The sequence below is a fragment of the Nuphar pumila genome, chromosome 15 (genome assembly GCF_984573655.1).
Source record: "Nuphar pumila chromosome 15, dmNupPumi1.hap1.1, whole genome shotgun sequence".
Classification (NCBI taxonomy): Eukaryota; Viridiplantae; Streptophyta; class Magnoliopsida; order Nymphaeales; family Nymphaeaceae; genus Nuphar; species Nuphar pumila.
The window spans coordinates 63,654,027-63,676,936 of NC_143263.1; positions in this window are offsets into that span (position 1 = coordinate 63,654,027).

A 22,910-nucleotide genomic window follows, 5' to 3' on the forward strand; every position below is an offset into this window, starting at 1 on the left:
CCATTTCCCGCCGGTATGATGCTTGAGATAAGCTGTGGATCGAAGTACTAAATCATTGACTTTGAACCTTCTTTCGATGACAGACTTCGCATACTGCCTGGCTACTCTCTGGCGATAGGATTGAGCATGTTCTGCTGCTTTCATCCTTCTCTCATCGAGCAAGTCTAACTGTACCAGTCATTGTTGCTGATATTGATCAAGAGGTAATTGCAGAAGCGATGCAAATTTCAAAGCGGGCTTTTGAACATGTAGCGGCAATACTACTTCTGTTTCATATACCAATTCTGATGGAGTAGCATTCGTTGGGGTGCAAATAGTGGTCCGGTAAGCCCATAGTGCATCGTGGATCTTCTCATGCCAGTCACGTCCTGTTTCTACGGTTCGCTCCAAGATACGAATTAAAATTTTATTGGTGGCCTTTGCCTGACCATTCCCTTGGGGATAATATGGAGCAGAGAAATGATGATAGATCTTGAACTTTGAGCAGAATGTCTTCATTCTTTCATTCTTGAAATGACTACCATTATCTGATACAATGTCATGCGGGATGCCAAAACGACAAAGGATGTTCTTGTGAATAAAAGAGACCACGTGCCGGCCTTCTACTGTACGAAGAGTGATAGCTTCTACCCACTTGGTGAAATATTCTGTTGCGGCAAGGAAATATTTATGGCCATTTGAAGCTGAAGGAGTGATGGGACCTACAACATCGAAGGCCCACATAGAGAACGGCCATGGAGAAACAATAGACTGTAAATAAGTTGCCGGAGCATGAATAGAAGGTGCGTGTATTTGGCATTGCACACACTTCTTCACATAATGATAACAGTCTTGTTGCATAGTCTTTCAATAGTAACCTGCTCTGATGATCTGCTTGACAAGGGTTTGGTAGCCGACGTGGCCACCACAAATGCCTTCGTGTGCTTCTCGCACGACTTCTTTGGCTTCTTCTTCATCTAAACATCTGGAATACTCTGAACTGAATCCTCGGCAATAGAGGACATTGGCCAAAATGAAGTATCGAGTAGACATACACTGGATTGCTCGCTGCTCTCTCTTTGAGAGTTCTGGAGGAAATTCGCCAGTTTCTATGAAAGTTTTGATGTTATAATACCAAGGCTTCTTCCTTTGCTCAGCCTGGTTTACTTGTTCCGCTGGAAGGAAAGCAGGTTGGTCAAGTCTGCCAATTTCAAAAGAGAGACAAGATTCTCCATTTCTGAATGCCATAATGGAGCCTAAACTGGCTAGGCTATCGGCCACTTGATTAAAATCTCTCTTGATATGGAAGAGCTGAAATTCTTCAAACTTGCTGACAAGAGCTGAAACAATTTTCTGATAGGGGAATAGCTTCTGATCTTTGACCTGCCATTCAGCTCGAACTTGATTGACAACGAGTAGAGAATCGCCATAAGCATGCACTCTCTTGACATTGAAGTCTAGTAGAATTTTTAGACCTTGAATCAGGGCTTCATATTCAGCCATATTGTGTGTACATTGAAAATTTAACTTGAGAGAAAATGGAATCATCTCCTTCTCAGGAGTGATTAATAAGATCCCAATGCCTATTCCAGCCATATTTTTGGAACCATCGAAAAATAAATTCCAGACTGGAGATTGCTGGATATTGCAAATTTGCTCATCAGGGAAGTCATCTTCGGCTTTCACTTCTTCTGCCAAAGGAAAATCCGCCAATTGATCTGCAATTGCCTAGCCTTTGATTGATTGCTGCGAGACATATTCTAAGTCATACTGCATCAATAAGACTTGCCATTTTGCGACTCGTCCGCTGAGGAAAGGCTGCTCTAAGATGTATTTGAGGGGATTGAGTTTAGACAGGATTTTGACTTCTGATGCCAACAGGTAGTGTCTTAGCTTCTGACACATCCATACCAGAGCTAGGCAGGTCTTCTCTATTTGAGAGTATCTCTTTTCATAATCTATGAAAGTCTTACTCACGTAATAAATGGCATGTTCTATCAGGCTGCCTTCTTTGTATTGTGCCAAGAATCCGCCACATGCGACTTGATTGACTGAGATGTATAACAGAAGAGGTTTTCCCAATTCTGGCAGCTTCAGGATTGGAGGATTGAGAAGATACTTCTTGATCCGATCGAACGATAGCTGACACTCTGGTCCCCATTCGAACTTCACTCCTTTTCTGAGCAAGTGGTTGAAAGGTTCACATCTCATCGCCAAGTTGGAAATAAATCGCCGGATTGATTGCATGCGTCCCTGAAGGCTACGCAACTCTTTGAGATTTTTCGGAGGTGGCATATCAATGATAGCCTTGGCTTTGGCTGGGTCAACTTCAATTCCTTTTTTACTGACCAGAAAACCCAACAGTTTGCCTGATTCGACTCCAAAGACACATTTTTGCGGGTTAAGTCTTAACTTGTACAGAATGAGTCGCTTAAAGACTTGATCAAGGGCTTCGAGGTGATCTTCTCCCTCTTTAGATTTCACGAGAATATCGTCAACATACGCATCCATGATTTTGTGCATTTGATCATGAAAGATAATGGCCATCGCCCGTTGATATGTTGCTCCAGCATTCTTGAGCCCAAAAGGCATAACTGTATAGCAAAACGTGCTCCAAGGCGTAGTAAAGGAAGTTTTTGATTGGTCGCGGGCAGCCAACTTAATCTGGTTGTAGCCGGAATATCCATCCATGAAGGAGAACATGGCATGTCCTGCTGTACTGTCAATCAGAAGATCAATCTTTGGCAGTGGATAGTCATCCTTCGGAGTTGCCTTGTTGAGGTCTCTGAAGTCTATGCAAATCCTGACTTTGCCACTTTTCTTTGGGACAACGACAATATTGGCTAACCAGTCTGGGTAGTCAATAGGTCGGATAAATCCTGCTTTGAGCAGGTCTTCAAGTCCTTCTTTGACTTGTTGTTCTATTCTGGGATCCATTTTTCTCAGCTTTTGCTTAACTGGCTTTACATCTGGCTTCAAAACGAGTCAATGTTCGACCAATTTGGGATCTAAGCCCGGCATATCTTCATATGTCCACGCAAACACTTCTTCATGTTGCTTGAGGAACTTTGTAAGCCTTTCTTTCTCTTTCGAACTTAAACTGGTGCCGATCTTGAGAATCTTGGGATCCTCCTCTGAGCCGATATTGACATCTTCAGTAGGATCTTGTACTAGAGCAGATGGTTCATCTTGCTTCTGAACTGAGGCAAACTCTGGTAATTCTTGAAGAGACGGATCAAATTCTGCATAATCATCTAACTGTTTTGCAATCTTGTCATCTCTTGTGCTTGCTTTGACTCGGTGAATTGCTGCCGATTTCTGAAAAGCCTTTGGATTGATAACGAGTTTCTTGATTGTTTGGGAAGACATTTCTGAAATTTTGGATAAGAAATTGGATTCAAAAAAAAAATCGTCCATCATATGACAAACAATCATAAAATGACATTGAGTTATGAAATAAAGATGTAGAGACAAAAGAGGCAGATGGCATCCAGATGGACAAAGAAAATTGACATTTTATTGATTTGAATTGATAAAAGACATTGAGACATTTATTTTGAAAGGAATAGAAAGGAAATGCAACAACGATTCTCAATGTGCCCCTTTAACAAAAACAGTCTTCTTTGGTGAGCTCCCGCAGGAAAACCCTAATCCTGCCCTGTGGGGACGATGCTTTTGGATCATTGGCTCGACACGACCATCTTCATTTTTGCCCAGTCCTTTAAAGGGTTGATAACCATGCTTCAGAAGTAAGTCGAATCCCTTTCTTACTTTTATGAATTGTGGAAACAATGGATGATCTTTGACAGTGTTGTAGCTGACACGACCTCCAATCTTGAAGAACTTGGGACCTTTCCATCGAGTCATAGCTACAGTGTGCAGGGATAATTCTGATGTTGCCTGGAGTATCTCCTGACTTTCTTTGAGACTGATTTCTTCATTTTCTCTGATGCTAGGAATATCTGCAGTGAATGTTGGTTGAGGTATCATAGGCTGTGGGAGCCTTTCTTCTGGGTCTTCTCCGAGCACAGTTGTAATCATTCCACCTTTTGACCATTTTACGCATTGATGTAAGGTGGAAGGTACTGCATTAGCATTATGAATCCATGTCCTTCCGAGCAATAGATTATAGGTGGGTGGCACATTGACCACATGAAAAAGCACTGAATGTACAGAATAGTTAATGAATACTTCTAGGAATATCTTGCCTTTTGCCGTCTGACCATGGTTGTCAAACCCATAGATGGTGATAGGGTCTGGAATGTATTCTTCTTCCTTAATGCCTAGCGCCTTTGTAGTCATTTCGGGACATATGTTGAGGCTGCTGCCTCCATCAACTAGTACATGGGGTACTGTCATTCCCCTTACCCGAACGACGATGTAAAGAGCATTATTGTGAAAGGAATGAGGTTTTGGAAGGTCCTCATCCGAGAAAGTGATTGGCGCGTTGGTCATGGCCGAATTCACTATTTGTGCCATGTCTTCAGGAGTGGTACTGGGCTTAACTTTGATTTTTCTGAGCAGATCGTCCAGTACTTGCTGATGCTTGCAGGAACTCTTGGCCAAGTCAAGAATGGAAACATTGGACAGAGCGGTCAAAGGCTTCTGACTTGAATTCTCCGGCTTGGGCTTGATGATTTGATTGAGAAAATCAGGAAGTCCCTTTGACTTGGGGGCTGACTTTACCGATGCTTCGGAGACTTTCATCTTGCCCAATGCTGAGATTAGATCCATCTTCTTAGAATCAGGAGTTGCTTGTCGAAGCACTGACACCTGATGTTGAACTTGTAGGTCTTGTGTAGAACACGGCTTAATGTGTTCGTGAGGCAGGAATGGTTGGGCAGATACTACTGCTGTGGTGTGTGAAGGAAAAGGCTGCTTAAGAATATCCATTTTTTCTTCTTCTTCTCCTTCTACCAATAGATTTTTATCGATAAGATCTTGTATAATGTTCTTGAGAACGAAACAGTTCTCAGTGCTATGTCCCACTGTTTTGTGGAACTTGCAGAATTGATCCTTCCATTTCCCCATAGGCACAGGGGGATCAGCCAATCTAGGCAACTTGACCATTTCTTTCGACAGCATATACTCGAGCACATCTTCGAGTGATTGGTCGAGAGGAGTGAATTTTCGGTCATAGCTCTATCCTTCATGTTTAACTTTTTCGCGCAGTTTCGGCCCTTGGTCTTGCTGAGAGGGCTTGTTGTATTGAGGTGCAGGCTTCGTTTTCTGATCTCCTTTATTGTTGGGATTGCCTGTGCCGTAGCAGTAATCTTTCTTCTGCCCTTTATACTGATTTCGGTTATTGTTGTTGTTATTGTTGGCAGAGAAGGTGAAGTGAGCTTTCTTCTTCTGCTCACCTTGGGGGTTACTCTTGGAAAAAGTGAATCCTTCATAGACTCCATTCTCTACGTTTAGCTCGAGCCATTCTGCTCGCTTAGTTAATTCAATGAAAGTCCGGGACGGTGCAGTAGAGATTAATCCTCTTAACGGCTGCGAAAAGTTATTGAGGATTAGGGACAGGGCGTGCCTTTCTGAAATGGGATCTCTTATTTTATTACAGGCTGACCTCCACCTGTGAATGAAGTCCCGTGCTTTTTTATTCTCATTCTGCCTCAGACTGCAGAGATGACTTAATGTCGGGAGCGCTTCTGTATTGAACAAAAAGCGTTCAATAAATAAATTCACCACTTTATCGAACTCCTTGAGCTTGATGGGATTGATGTGCTCAGCATACCATTTAGCTGCAACTCCTTCCAAGCTGCGAGGGAAACACAGGAACAGTGCTCTGTTATCTCTCTTGAATCTTGAACACTCTGCGAAGAAAGTGGCGAGATGGGCTTTCGGATCGCCAGAGCCATCGAACTTAATGAATTTTCGGGGAAGGTTTTCGAGATCGTCATCCCCTTCGAGGCCGTCATAGAAGTCCTCACTGGTAAAGACTTTCTTGCCCTTGTCACGGGCTTGGAGATCCTTAACAACTCAGGCCATTTCCCTAAATTGCGACTGCAGGGGTTCCTCTGTAACTTGATTCTTTGCTTTGCGGCTCCTCCTTTGTTCTCGGCCACGTTTCTGAAATGCCGAAGGCACCTCACATTCTTCCTCAGTGTCTTCAGTTGATTCAGATTCATCTGAGATTTCTTCTGACTGAATCTGCTTTTTGGGAGCCTTCTTATTCTTGTGCCCGTGGAACTTTTCTCTGAATTGATTTTTTTCTGCACTAGTCCCAGCCTGTTCACTCATCATTTTATTCATCATCTTTCGGAACATGACATACATTTGAGGGTCTATGCTGTCATCCTCTTGTTGCTGCTCTTGACTCTTCTCGGATCGGGGAGAGCCCATCTCTTCTTCTGAGGCTGACGAGTACTGCGATACCGTTGTTCTTTTGCCTGATCTTGTCTCAACCATCAAATGATATGGATGCTCTCAGATTTTGCTGCGAATGCTCTCTGCAGGGCAAAGACCTGATTAGATTATGAAGGAATTGGCTTTTGGAAGAAATATTTATTGAAAAATATGATAGACAATTTGAAGAAGATATCCCATTACTAGGGACTGAGTCGTTGCGAAAATTACGACAATTGTGTTGTCAATTCTTAGCACGAGAAACAAACAACGAAAATATGCCTTGTTACCTAGGCGAGGTCGTCAAGCCATAATAGAAAAAGAGAGAATTTTATTAAAATGAAAAAACATGATTTTATTGATCTTGACAAAGAGGTGGAGGACAAACAATTTGCCACCATTCACGATAATCAGCAGACACTCTAGGACCAGGGAAGATTTTAAGAGAGACAAAGGAATCCCAGCCGTAGCGGGCAGAATGATATGCCCCAGACCATTGCGTGGAAGTGAGATCAAACTCTGCCATAACTCCTGATAACAATCGGGCTTCGACGTACTGCTGTCTCTGGGAGAACTGTTGAACACATCTCTCTGGTTGGTAGTAAGTGCAGAAGAATGGGCCCAGTAACTTGAACCTCTTGCCATAAGCATAGGTGTATCTGGGAGGAGATAGTTGCCAATCAAAATAGTCCCACACTACATCATCTTCTTGAATGTTGTTAATCATAGATCGGTACTGTGCCACTAGAGGAAGTTCTTGACCATTATATCTGAAAGAGCTTGCTCGGGCTGGAACATGCTGAAAGAACTATGATTGAAGCGCGTAGATGCATCCTTCAACTAAGATGGATTCTCCAAGTGAGAATCGAGTCAAACCTCGATATAGGAAAGCGAGCGCTGCCATGGCTATGGAGAGGCGATTGGTTTGTCGACTTCCCCATCTTCTCATAAGCTGGATTATTCTGATGTCCATGTAGTTTTGTCCATCTGGGAAGAGGGATAATCCTACAGTGCATAAAACCATTGCATTATGAATCCTTTCTTTTGCTGTCCTGGATAACGAACTGACTTCAACGAAGGTTTCGTACTGACGATACAACTCGAGCAGATCCACATATTCATTTCCTTCTAACTGGATCAGGGGCCAAGATCGGCGGCCTGTCATACGAGCTAAGGAGTCTCGGGGGTCCAAACCCTTGACATTGATAAGGAATTGATGCTCTAATGGGTCTCCTGGTTGACCGGCTGGTTCTAGCAACCCCATGATTTCTGAAAATTCATCCATTAAAATGGTCATCTCTCCCCATGGGAACCATAAGGTACACGTTCGAGGATTCCATCGTTCCGCCATTGCATGGATCAGGTTGCCATTGATGGTCTGCTTTCCGACTGCTGACGCCAGCTCTAATCCACACTCGCTCAAATGGTCCGGGAACATTCGGGAAAAGCTCTTTAGCCAGGAATAATACCACCGGGGAATGAAAGTTTCGGTGCTAAGGGCTCGATGTTCAGGACGACCTTGTCGCACCTCGAAGGAGATGTGACCTTTAGGAAAGATAGGATCGACTTGACTGGATGCCATCGACTGAAAACAGAGAAAGACTCAGAATGAGACTTAGGAAAATGTGAGAAATTTTGAAAAATTTTGCAGGCAGGATGAAATGCAGCTAAAAATTCGAGATCCAGTAGAAAGGTAGAATATAAAATCGCCTGGAGTTTTGAAAGAAATTGGATATTTGAGAAAATCATCCAGGGTTTGAGAAAAAAACCTTGTGGAAAATAAGGATGTTTTGAAAAGGGCCTAATAAGTTGGAAAATATTGGGGAAAAAAAATTAAGGAAATCATACACATACAATCACATCCTGCACAAACATTTATGCACATACAACATTCCCTAAAAGGCTGACTATAGATGCATCATTTTGAAAACAGCTGTAGGACCCTAATCCTAACTCTAGGTTCAAATCATCTTTGTCCAATCCAGTTATGCCGATATACTCGAACCGAAATCCGAGGTACGTGGCATAGAATTTCAACTCCGGTTCTAAGGTAAGGTTTTCCAACATCCTTGAGCGCCTACCGATATACTTCGGACTGTGGCCCGCGGTACGTGGTAGGGGGGTGTTAACCCAAATAATTGGCCCAGTTGTGAGGCTCTGTCCCGAACTAGGGTTCTGGAAGAGAGCCCAGCAACGTGAAGACCGGGTAATGATAGGTAATTGAGGTTTGAAAAAATATGATCACATGCAAAAAATAGATGGCTCTAAGTCCTAGAGAGATAGACTTTTGAAAATCTTTGAAGAAGCATACATTGTTTGCATTCAGATCCTAAATTGAGGAGAGTTGTATTTAGACTTAAGTCTATGTGAGCATGAAAATATCTCCTCAATCTGGTCCTACCAAACCATGCCTAAGCTATATGCAGTCAATGTCAGCTAGGTCAGAATCTAGGCTCCTAGGTTCACATGATATTGAAAGTAAAAGAGCTGACATTTTGTGAACATAATTTTGATAATTAAACTAAGTCAAGCATAATTTAGGTCAGACAAGGACAGGTCCCATCACGGTCGCCAAACCTGTTATCGTCGCAAAAATTTTTTCCGTCTTCCCTTACTTGCGGAAGAGAGAGAGAAATGCTTTCGCGATTCAAACTTGACCGAATTTTGGAAATTGTTTTGAAATACTCGCCTCCGTTTTGAAAATTGCGGGAAAATCTATGGGATGGGGCTCGACCTATCGGTACGAGGTTCGACTGTTTCTGCCGCCTTTAACAGGGGTAATCGAACCAAGGACCAAAATTATGCTTGACTTAGTGAAATTACCGAAAGTGTGTTCTATCCTAAATGCACAAAGAATTCAAGCATGTGCTATGAGAATTTTGGAAAATGTAAATTGAAAAATATGATGTATGCTTAGAAAATATTTAGAGTTGAAAAGCATTTCTCGGGAAAAGATGGAAATCAGTCTCTCAAGAAAACTCAGACGAAGAAGGTTTGAAATCTCGAGAAAGTTTATAAAGAGTTGGAAAATCTTGAGGAAGTGAGAATCTCGAGAAAATCTTGAAAAAGTTTATAAGGACTTGGAAAATCATGAAGAAGTGAGAATCTCGAGAAAATCTTGAGAAATTTTATAAAGATCTGAAAAATCATGAAGAAATGGGAATCTCAGGAAAATTTTGAGAAAGTTTAGAAAGAATGAGAAAACCATGAAAAAATAAGAATCTCAAGAAAATTTTAAGAAAGATTAGAAAGACTTGGAAAACCATGAGAAAATAAGAATCTCAGGAAAATTTTGAGAAAGTTTAGAGAGGCTTGTAAAACCATAAAGAAATGAGAATCTCAGAGAAAGTTTGAGAAAATTTATAAAAACTTAGAAAACCCTGAAGAAATGAGAATCTCAGGAAAAATGGAAGGAATTCTTGAGAAAGGATGAATATTTGAAAAGGAAAGCACTTGTAAGGAAAAACTCAGATTTTGAGAGTTTTCTTAGGAAAATGATAGAAAATTTTGTAGGAAAGATTCATTGGAGAAGGAAATTCAAAACTTAGGAAATTGAAATCCTGAGAATCTGGTTTTTTTTTGAAATATCTGAAAATCGACTTGGATTCTTGAGAAAATGAGAAATTCCTTTGAAAAGAATCTTAAGGAAATAACTTTTTAAGGAAAATCACAGGAAAAAAATTTGGATTTGGGAAATCCAACTCCGAATATCATCATAGTTTCTTGAGAAAGTCGATTCCATGAAGTGAAAATCTTTTGAGAAAATCATGAGAAAAACGAATGATGCAGATGATTTGAATGAATGAATGTACTTTGAAAAACTTTTTGAAAAATTTGTTGGAAAAATGTGGATTAAGCCGAAGTAAATCCTTCACATATTCTGACTGTGGCCATGAATATATTTAGGGTTTATTTGAGTTAATTCACAATGTTCTGAAAACATTGGAAATATGCGGTGCATTTTCAAGATAGCCTAAGAGTGTAGGCTCAATTTGACTGGTAGAGAGATGATGGATCTGGGTCTCGTCCATATTCCGACTAGGGCCATAAATATGGACTCCACCGAGTTCATCAACTCTCTAAAAGTTGGTGCACGTGCCATTCGTGTTCATCCACGGTGAATTTTGAAAATTTGAGATATATGCATCATAGAATCAGGATATTACTGAAATCAAACTATATGAGATGCGGCCTAATCTAAGCAGTAAAAGTAAATCTTATTCTAAGGTTTACATTGGATTGTTACATTGCATAACATAAAGTAAGAGAAAATTGAAATGGAGCCAAGGAGTCAGCATCTTATAGATTTTCCTGCAAAATGAGAGTTAGTACAAGATAACCAAGGAAATGGGTATATATACTATATACAACAAAGATATACATGTAGATATAAAAATACTTGAATTTATGATAAATGATATATGATAATGAAGATATATTTGCAAAAAGTAAAAGAAAAGAAAAATATATGTGATATTCAATGCACATGAAGGGATATATACATACATATATACATATATATATACATATATATATACATATATTACATATACACGTATACATATAGGTAGATATACAATAGATATACATATATATAGACATATATATACATATAATGAGAAAATATATATGTTTAATGGAAATTCCACATAATGGGTAAAACCAGAAATTACAAGTATAGACAGTTTCTGTAGATGATTTCACACAGCCGTATTTCTCAAATTATAAGGTATTTTTTAATAAAAATGGGTATAGAGCTTCTCTATATACCAATAACAAAGCATGCCAAAGATGGTCTGTAAAGCCTGGATGGATATTAAAGTATTCATACATGAACAGGGCCAATTATCAAGACTGGGCTCCTGCAGAAAAGAGAATGGATAAAGGATGATGGGTATACAAATCTCATGAATGTTGTTGCCCTTTTACACAATGAAAGATATGGTTATTGATGCTGATGTCAAATGCTCTCTATACTACAACAAGGTCTAAATTTAGGATAAGGTGACTTACAGGGAAGGAAATATGATATGAAAATCAAATTACAGCTGTGAGGAGTGATTAACATTACAGTCTGTGTATGAGGCTCTTTGCTGTGTGTGGGGTTTATCTGTACAATAGGTGAAGCAATAACCTATACCATTTACAACATGCGTAGAGAACAAAACTGGGTAATGGAATGAACATGCACCTGTAGATAAAGGAGTGGCTAAATGTATAACATACAAAAGGTGCAGGAAATAGGCTGCAGAAGCACTATGGACTGGCTTTAAGGGTGTTGTGAAGGTGTGTGAGGATAAGGAAAATGTACAAGTGATGCTGCCAGTGGAAATGTAAGTACAGCAGGAGGTTGAATGACACTATGGCAACGGCTATAAGGTGGTAAAGGGGTATTGGGAGATGATAACATGCTGGTAGGTATCCAGCAAATGGTAAAAAAAAAATGTTGCAAAATATATCGTTAGAGTGTCCAGCACTCATATACATAACTGTTAAAAAAAAATGTATATATAACAAACTTAACTTGTAAAATAGACCTTACATTCTGCATACTGTTTCCTAACTACTGTAATTAAAATGGGGTTGATGACAGGGGACATTGAATAAAGAATGTTACATGTATATAAAAAAAAAAAAACAAAGCAGCTAATTGATCATGCCAAGGAATAAACTATGCACAGTAAGAATCACATATGATATAGCTCTAAAATTGTAAATACAGCAAATCAATATTATTATTTATATACATATATATCAACGATAAAATTCTGCTATGCTGTCATCTACCAATCATGTAGCACCCTTATTCCAAACCATGACTGCTATCATCAGACATACATTTTCATCAAATAAGAAAGACAATCTCAACCGGACTAATGGAAGCAAAGATGAAATTTATATCCCATAAACGTGTATAACAGAACTGTAGAAGTGATTGCAGCATGACAGATCCCTAAGGAGAAGCATCAGTAATGAGGCCAAAACAAGTAAACTCATGAGTTTGACAGCAAATGATTCAGAAGCTGTATTGAGTGACTGGATACAACTCATTGGCTAAATCATCCTATGTTGAATTAGATGCAAGATATACCTCATTCATCTGGCTATTTAGGTGAGCTGTATCGAAACATACAGGGAGTTAAATACAACAAACCCATGTACTAAAATCCATTAATAACTGTAAAGAAAAAAGATTATCATAAGCAAAGACATTCAAACAGCATTACCATTGGCGAACTAAGAAACAAAGAGCATGAAAAACCAATACATTAGAGATATTAAACTATCTGATGCCTTGTAGCTACAATAGGCCGTTGATATTATCTCAAAACCTGTGACATTGATGCTACTATTGGCAGCTCAATACTACATAGTGCTGTGTTCCGGATGAACAGGGAAATAAGAGATGGGAAACAGGAAGATCCAGGAAAATGAAATGGGGAAAAAGAGAATAGCATTGATCCAAAGGAAATGATCGGTTGCTTACCTTGAGCCCAGAAAGAAGATGCTTCCTTTGTATGCTGGGATGGATCAAAAACTTCCACGAAATCGGGAAAGGAGTCAGGGGACGGAGAAGGGGAAGGAAGAGGGCAGCTTCACGTTTGATAAGAAGACCCGTGCTGGACTGAAAGGTGAATAGTCTTCACGCTGGATGGAGGAATCGCCGGCTGGATTTCTTACTGCTGGTGGGCTGAAGGAAAAGGGGCAGCAACGTTCTGCAGTGTGTAACCCTTGTAAACAGCAAATGAGAGTCGTTCTTTTCTATTGGGCGGTTCAAGCTGGCTATAGCTTCTGCTGGCTGGGCTGCAGGATGATGGCAGTCTCTTGGGTTGAAGGAAATGCTCCCCAGCTTTGTGAATCACCTGCAATAAGAACAGAAAATCCCCCAAAATCAATCGGCCCAGCCCCTTTTTCTGCTGGATCTTCTGTCGGCTGAAGGATGGTGGGCTGAAGGCTGAAGATGAAAGACCTCCCACTGGATCTCCTGCAGGCTGGTGTGCTGAAGAAGATGGTCTTCACGCTAGCCCTCCTACTGGCTGAACTGAAGTGGAGGTGAATATGCGGCAGGGGCTGAAAAGATGGCTGGAGATGGCTCCCCTGCGGCTGGAGCTGAAGAAGGCCTGGATGTTGATGGGGCTGAAGGCTGATGAAGGATGGCGCTGGCTGCTGTCGCTAGAGATGGATCTCCCCCTCTGCTAAAACCCAAAAGAGCCAATTTCAATCCCCTCCCTTTCCTTCGTGAGTGCTTGCCTCTTTTAAAACCTTCCTTTCTCCCCCAAAAGAAATGCATCCCCTTCCCCCTTAATGAGGTTCCGTTAAAAAAAATTTTGAAAAATTTTGCTGAAAATTTTTGCAAAGGCGTGAAACCGATGCCTCATTGTTTTGAAAACTTGCTATTTTTAAAAGAGGCGCCTCTTTGGTTTTTCCAAAACCTTGTTTTTTTTTCTAAGTTTAGATAGAAATCAAATTTATTACTTTTTTTTTTTTTGGAAGTTCGGCTGTGCCATTTAAGGTTGCCTCCTTCTTAAAACAATAATTATTTAAACAAATAAAAAAAATAAAAAAATGAATATTGAAATAAATGAGAGGTTTTTATGGAAATGCCATCTCAATCCACTTTTAAAATCCTTTTGAAGATAAAGCTTTATTTTGTTTTGTAAAATCCTTTTATTTTCAAATAGGGTGCCACATGTGTGTGGACCCACTAAAATAAATAAATAAATAAATAAGAAATTTAAAAAAAAAATTGCGAATTGGTATGACTTCGGGTGGGTCCCGCTTGAGAATAAAACACCTCACCTGAGAGTTTTAGTACGATGCTAGCTCAAATGCGGGTCCCGCTCCATTTATTTGAAGATACGAGATAAAACCTTATTTGTTTTTTTCAAGAATTTGGAAAAATTGGGTTTTCAGGGCAAAAATATGGATAAATGTAAATACAAAATTTGTAAAGAGATTTAAAATCTTTTGCAAAAACAGTTTTGAGATAAAATCTTTAAAATCAATATCCAAATATCCAGATTGTTTTCTTGAGATTTTTTTTTTTTGTAATTCAAAGTCCCAAGGGTAAAATGGGAAAATTTGGTAATTTTGAATACCCATGGTTTTAAAAATCGGTTTTGAAAAGTTTAAAAATCAAATCTGGATTGACAATTTTGAAAATTAGGAGTTCTGGATCTCAAACTGACATGCTATGCAATGAAATGATGCAAAGTGTTCATGCAATGCGATGCAAAGACATGTTTTAGTGAAATGTCATTCCGAGCTCGGACTTAGAAATTCTAATTTTTTGTCCAGAAAGAGGATTTTGAAATTTTGCAATTTGAAGATGTCTCTGAACCTAAATATAGAAATTTTGAGGCTCAAGAGTGAAATTTAGGACTTTCTGCCAGGTTCAATCTTGGAAAATGACCATTTTGCCCTTCATTGCTTCTAAAGAACTGAAATATGATAATTAAGGGCAATGTCAAGAAGGTGAGTGAAAATTTGGGGTGTTTACAGTGATTATTTTACAAAAGGATTCTGGAACATTATGCCAATTTGTTAAAAACATTTGTTGATTCTAAAAATCTGACTACACAAAAGAATTACCTGAGATTACCTCTAGTATTCTTTCCAAAAAGGTAAAGTCCTTTGCGAAAAAGGGATAAAATTCAAATCTTTTCCTGTTGATCAACCTAAAGGCTGAAAGAAATATCCTCGGTATGATTAGTAAAAGAAATATTCAATGAGATTGAAAAGCCAGAAGCGAATTGATATTGATCATAGCTATGACGCATGTTAGAGACGACTATCTGGCAATCAGGCAGTGGAAATATCTTGAGCCATAAAAGAATCCACTCAATCCTTGTCTTCTCAACCATTTAAGATGCGATCAAATATCTGCAAAAGGGATCTCTCAATTGTCGTCAAGGTGAAGACGAATATGCGAGCAGACCCCCGGGGCCAAAGAAGATTTTGATCATCTCCGAGATGAAGGAATTTGTGAAGGATCCTTCCAGAGAAAGTTCGGATCACCGTCGAGATGAAGGCGGGTGTGATAAACCTATCGACAAACCCTAAAGGATATTTGATTTCTGCTATCATCTAAAGACCTTTTGAGCCAATACCTCCAATAGAATTCCTGAGATAAAAGAAGGATCAGAACATCTCCGAGATGAAGGAGTTTGTGACGTACCCTTCTCCAAAAAAGAGAGAAAAGTCAGGACACATCCAGATGAAGGATGATGTAAAAACTCGAGAAAGTTCAATGACTCAAAAAAGAGTGCAAAAAAATCATCATGGGAAAACACCCAGATATCAAACTGCCGAAATTGCCATAAGTCATCTTTTCTCATGCAAAATTCTTTTATCAATATCTCTTCACTACTTGCTTTTATGAAATTAAGAATATTTCTTCTCTTCTCATATCAGAGAAATGGATAACTTTCTTGAAGAAAATCATCAGCGCTAAAATTTTGAATTTGACTCTTAGGACCGAGGAGTTAACCTCGATGAAGGAAATACTCTAGGTAAAGAGAGAATATCTTTTGCACATACATGCACATTTTCAAGCGTTTGAGTCAACTATAATTTTATCTTATTGGCAAAATTTTCTAGCTATTCTAAGAATGAAATAAGCATTCAATATCCATTTTGATGCAACCTAGCGTTGTTCATATTTTTCAGGAAAAGTTGCCTCATTCAGTTGAAGTATCTCTTCCTGTCCCATCATGTTTTGTCCATTTGAAAATTCCATCTTAGTCGTTCCCACTCAGGTTAAGGGTCAAAACCTGAATTTTCTGCGAGAGGTCATTGATTTTAAAAGCTATTTTAGTCTGAGCGATGAGACACCCCATTTCATCCCCTTTTCAAAGCTTTAGGGAACCCTATTTTCCTCCTTTCTCAAACCCCTTTCGGTTTTGTTCATCCAAACTCCGAAGGTCCCATCATGGTTTATCTATTTGAGGATTCCATTTTGGTCGTCCCCTTCAGGTTAAGGGTTAAGCCTGAACCTCATGCCATGAGGTATTTTCCTTTTTCAGGTTTGGGTTAAACCTGAGTCTTGTTCCTACAAAATTCTTTGTTATTGACGAGATGTTTTCTTCCAGTCTCATCATGGCTCTTCCCATCGAGGAATCCATGCTTCATATATCCATCAGGATAGGATTCCACTTGAGATTCACCTCACGAGGCATTTTTTTCAAAAATGTCCCATCAAAGTCCTCATGTATTCTGGTTGAATTTTTGTGAATGCTCTTTTTAAAAGATAATTTTTTAATAAAATCTTTGTAAAATCGTCAACCAAAAGTAAATAACCGACTTTCCACAAAAGTGGTAAGCACGAGTCGAATCCACAGGGAACGAGAATTATTCAATTATTTTTAAGAAATTCAATTTATTAATCAATAAATACCAGTCAACAAATACAAGGCTAATAACAATTACAAATTAACACTAAATCTAACTAGAAAAACACTTCAATCTTCTATTGCACGCCAAGGGTAATTCTATCTTTTTGCCACTTATCGAGTTTTCACACTTGGACAAAAATCTCCTAGAATTCTTAATATGCTTTTCAACCTAATAACACAGGAAAATGCAAAGTTAGTAAATAATTCAATGAAAGTAAACTAAAATTTAAGCTAAACCTAATTCTGAATAAATTCAATGAAAGTAAACCTAATTCTGAATAAAATTTGTGAGGGGGACGACTGGTTTATTTGTGGAAATCTTGGGGTTTCAAAAGCCTGGGTAAAATGTTCTTTTAGGGTTTAAAGGTGGCTTCTTCTTGGGGGCTAAAAGGTAATAAATAAAAAAACAAAACAGTGATAAAATGAATTTTGTTTTTCCTTTTTTTTCTTTTTTTTTCTTTTTTTTTCTTTTTTTTAAGGCGGTGCCACCTCAACTGGATTTGAAAACTTTTTGAGGTAAAAAAGAAAATTTGTTTTTCTTGGCAAGGGGCTTTAGTGGGGTGTCACCTACGTGGGCCCACTAATTATTTTATTAAAAATTAAATCAAATGAAAGGGTTTTATACATCAGTGCCACTTCCGGATGGGCACTGTTTTGAAAATAAGAGAAATATTTGAGAATTTGAGTGTGACACCACCTCGACGCGGGTCCCACTCACTTATTTGAAATAAAAGCCAAGTGAATTTTTTTGGAATTTTCATAATAGTAGGCTAGTTTAGAAAACATGAAGTGAACTTTGGTTCGGTTTCAAAACTTAGAAGAAAATGGTTCTTCAGGGCAAAATTTAGAAAGATGCGAAGAAATTCGGAGCCCTTTTTGTAAAAGTTTGAAATAATGTCTTCTGAATTTGAAATTGTGTCCCCCTCTTTTCAACTGACGAAATTTTGAAAATCAATGTCAAAAACTATCCAGATCGTTTTCTTGAGAAAACTTTTGTAATTCGGAGTTCTGGGGGTAAAATGGGAAGAATTGGTAATTTTGAAGACCCAGGGTTTTGAAATCAATTTTGAAATATTTAAAACTCTAGTCTGGATTGATACTTTTGAAAATCAGGAGTTCTGGATCTCAAAATGACATGTGCAGTGAAATGGTGTGAAATGTTCATGCAATGCTATGCAAAGACATGTTTCCTGAAATGCCCCCTCTGAATTAGGAATTGGAAATTCTAGCTTCTTGTCGAGAATAGGATTTTGAGATTTTGCAGTTTGAAGCTATTTCTGAGTCCAAATGGGGAAATTTTGAGACTTAGGAATGAAATTTTGGACTTAAATTTAGAAAATGACCATTTTGCCCTTTACTGATCTCGGGGAACCGAAATGTGATGATTGATAGCGATGTCAGAGAGGTGAGTGAAAATTTGGGGTGTTTACAACCTGCTTTGACACCAAATGAATTTCCACTAGAGGGGGGGGGGTGAATAGTGAAATTCGTTTCAGATCGATAATATAAAAAAAAGACAATTAGGCGCAACACAATAAACACAAGATTTATACTGGTTCGGCTGAGTTACTGACCTACATTCAGTCCCAAAGTAAAATACTTGAGCCTTTCACTATAAAATCTGTGTTACGGGATAAATAGTACAACACCCTCTTCCTTAGAGGTCTACTTCTCTCAACAGATAAGAGAAACACCCTCTTCCTCAGAGGTCTACTTTTCTCAACAGAGAAGGGAAACACCCTCTTCCTCAAAGGTCTACTTCTCTCATCAGAGAAGGGAAACAACATATAACAAAAAGTTACAACACTTTCTTATAGAACCTTCAGAGTGATATGCAGAGTATGAATGCACATATGAAAATTCTCTCAGAATGTTCTCTCTTTTGAAAAAAGACAGAATAATCTTTCAGGAGAATAGAATGTTCTTTTTCTCTTTTTCTTGACACACTTGATTCTTTTGTCAGAGAGCTTTTCATGTCTTTTTCTCTTTTTTTTTCTAAGTTCTTTTTCAGTGTGTCCAGTAGGAATGTTTCTCTTTGAAAGCTCACATATGTATGTTATGAAATATTATTTTGTCTGTATATATAGGCCTTAAAAAAGTAGTCGTTGCTTTTTGAAATGCTTTGAAATAATTGTCCTTTTGTGACGTGAGATGCCAGGACATCTCAAAAACAACTTTTGTAAGAAAGGTGTGAAATAATGTGTACTATATTGCTTTTTCAAAAATCATCATTCCATAAATTAAATAACTGTTAAGTAATAAATTTTTGGTGCATTTAAATAATGATAGTTACTTCAAGTTGTCATTTCTAAATTAAATATTTTGAGGTACAATATATGTTGGTGTAATTAAAAATGAGATTTAATTTGTAATGGGTCTTTTCTCAAATAAATGTTTTATAGTACATTGAACGTTGAAGTATTTAGAAATGTAATTTATATTGTAATTTGTTTTTACTCAATTAAATGATTTATAGTACATTAATTGCTTTATTACAAATAATCACTTCTTTGTTTAAATGTATGTAAGTACAATAAATGCTTGCTTAGTACTTTATTTTATAAATGGTCATCTCTTGAGTAAATGCTTTTGAAGTACCATTTAATGCTTACTAGAAGAATGACGACTTCAAATATAAGTCATCACTTTTTGAGTGAGTGTTTTTGAAATTATATTTAATGCTTAAAGAAATAAAGGGTCATTTCTTAAATTAATAAAATAATATTTATTTTCTCAAATTGTCATTTCTAAAATAAATGATTTGAAGTTAAATAAATGCTTGAGTAATATTTTTATTACAAATAGTCATTTCTCAAATAAATGATTGTGTATTTTGAACCAATACATTTTTTCACAATTTGTCTTTTCTTATATAAATATTTATGCATTATGAATCAAAATTTGTTACGTAAATGTTTGTATATTATGAACCAATGCATTTTGTCTTTTCTTACATAAATGCTTTTGAAATCATGAGCTTCTATATCTTGTCAAATTATCTTTTTCATAAATGCTTGTAGGAAGTACAATGATTTGTTTCAAAAAGGTATTTTTGAAATACTCCAATGTACATAACGTATCTTTTTATGAAAGCTTGTCTTTTTGTAAATAAATGGCTTGTATGATTTTAAAGCATATAGGCTCATATGAAATATGCATGCTTCTGAAGGTTCTGTTACATATGACTCTAAAGAAGAAAAAATCTTCATCTTGAAGTAGCTGATCTTCTTGGATAATCTTTAATGCATCTTTTTGGCTCATCAAGCTTTTTCTTCAGAGTAGTATGATTGCATCAGGATGTTGTACTTGAACATAAAGCCTTCACTATGTTCAAGTGAAAGATCCTTGCATCAAATACACATTAAATACATGACAAATCATATCCAGTCATAATATAACATATTCAGTTTCATATATGAAAGCATATCATATTATCATATCTCATGAAAGCATATCATTTTTATCATGTATCATATATATTCATCATGAAAGCATATTATATTTATCATGTATCATCAAAACATAGTTTCTCAACAGTTGCACCGCTAGTCGGTGAAAACCAACGGGAAGGGAGGTCTGGTTCGCTGGACCAGACCTCATCCATCCCCCCGCCCCGACCCCTGGTCTGATCCCTAGGATCAGGCTGGGGTTGACTATGGGCAGCAGCCCGCGGCTCGGTGCATGGGCCAGTAGGCCACCCGCAGCCCACACCACGGGGTGTGGCAAAGGCGCTGCCATGGGCGAGCTGGGCCCTACCTAGCCAACTGGTTTGGTCCACGCCGGACCAGACACTACTGGGTCAAAAAGGGAGGTATACCCCTAGGTCCAGCAGGGTGTAGCATGCACCCGGTTTATATATATATATATATATATATATATATATATATATATATATATATATATATATATATATATATATATATATATATATATATATATATATATATATATATATGTGACAAGCTTCATGCAGCGTCCAGAAGACGGCCAGATTCAGAGTCCTTATGCTCTAATTCGGCAAAAGTACATAACATAAGACTTGCAGATCTGTTTGTCAGCTTCGTACAGAGACCAAGATCATCAAGATCCGGCCAGCGGTCTGGGAGGTGCCGCAGAAATACCGAACGGTGTCCGGGACCTCCTGGACTGCTGACAGAGTTCAACAATCTGCTAAAATGCAAGTTTTGGAGGGTTTGGAGACCAAATCAGGAAAACTGGTCAACGTGAAAGTCATAGAACACCGTCTCACCTATTTGAAAATTCTGAGAATGTGAAATTCCAGCCAGTGGTCTGGGAGGTGCCGCAGGATTACCAGACAATGTCTGGGACTTCCTGGATCATTAACAGAAATCTGACAGTCTGCTAAAACATAACTTTTAAAGCATTTACATAATGAATCAGAGGAAAGCGTCAACATCGAAGTCGGAGAGAATTGTCTCACCTTTTCGTAATGTCCAAGAACACCTTGATCCAACTGGTATCTAGTGAGATACACTCATTTTAGCAAAGATGTTTCCGACTTTCCAGAATTCCAGAATTCCAGAATTACCAAAATGCAACCCATTTTGTGTAAAAATGCCCGGTGAGTGTGTGTACATGCTAGAGTGACCCCCATTCATTCCAGAACACACATAAACCATATTAAATCAAGGAGATGCCAAATCCAAGCTTTACCCTACGTGCCACAAGCATTTTCCAAAAAAAAAAATGAATACACAAGGTGGAAGTTCTTCACCTTGGGGTCCTCCGGAACAAAAACGGTGGAAGGATTGGTTGGACGTGCTCGTTCTCACCACCCTCACACTCACAAGACTCTCCTAACTTAGCAAAACGTGAGAAGGGGAAAGAAAATGGGGGAAGAGAAAGGAAATGGTGGAAGAAGGAGAGGAGTGTGTGAACACCCCAAAATTTTCAAAATGTCGTAAATATCCTCTTTTTGCCCCTGACCCCATTCTCTGAGAAGATAAAAAGAAATTTCAAAGCCAAAATTTAGTTATTCTTCAGATTTTCTGAAATAAATTCCATATTGATATATCCAGTTTGATTTTGGATCCGGATCCAGTATCAAAAATCCAAATCTGAGCCTCATTGTCCAATGTTTGAACCAAATTCTCAAAATTACTAAAATAACCTTTTAACAGGCTCAGACAATTCATCCGGTGTCCGTTTGGATCCATCGCGCTATATCTCTCAATTCGAGGTTTAAAGCTCGAATATTTTCTCAAAACTTAGGTCCCAAACCCATCCTCTGAAGAAATTTCCTCAAAATAGCCTTGAAAACCTTCTTTTGTAAATATTTCTAAAAAATACAAAAAAAATTAGTTTTTGTTTTTCCATAAATTTTAAGATTTTATTTCAAAAAACATCAAAAAAATATAGAAAACTAAGAAAAGAACAAAAAAAAAGAAAATAAAGAAAAATTGCAAAATTGTGGTTTTCCAAAAACCCGTTTTAGAAAAGTGTTTTCTTTAGGGGATCCCTTTTGGAAAAACTCGGAAAAGCCCTCCCCCCCCGTAAACAAAATCCCCTATCGCATGCCCTTTTATTCGAGAACCTTCTCTCTCCCGGTTCACTCTCTCTCAAAACCTCTCTCTGGGCTTCTCCTTCTCTGGCCCAAAACCCTCTCCCTCTCTACCGAATCCTCTGGAAGCCCCTCCATGTGCAATCCACCTCCTCCAAACCCTTCATCACCGAACTCCTCCACTTCCTCACCCTTGATCTCCAACGGCACCCTATCGCATTCCTCATTCGCCCATCGCCTGTTCCGCTCTCGCCTAAACCCTCGATGGCCAACCCATGTGCGGCCTTCCTTCTTCAACCCTTCAATCATCCTCGCTCGCCTCAGCCCGTCGATGCCCAACCATCACTCCCCTTCCTGATCCTTCTTCTCCCTCTATAAAAATAAGGGCTTAAGGGAGAGGAAGGTATCAATCATTCTCGTCTGCTGTTTGCGTTTGTTGGTTTCTCTTCCTCTGGGAAGGAGCATCTTCTCCCTCCTTTGCTCCCTCTACAGATTTTTCGCAAACCTGGTGAGTACCCCGCTTCTTTCTCAGCTTTCTCCGATTTTTTTTTCTTTGGTTACTTGCTTTTTGATCCCCATTATGGCACCTTGAATAGTATTAGATTGTCTATAGCAATCCTAATACATCCCCGTGCAACACTAATGGAATCCGTCGATTCCAACATCTC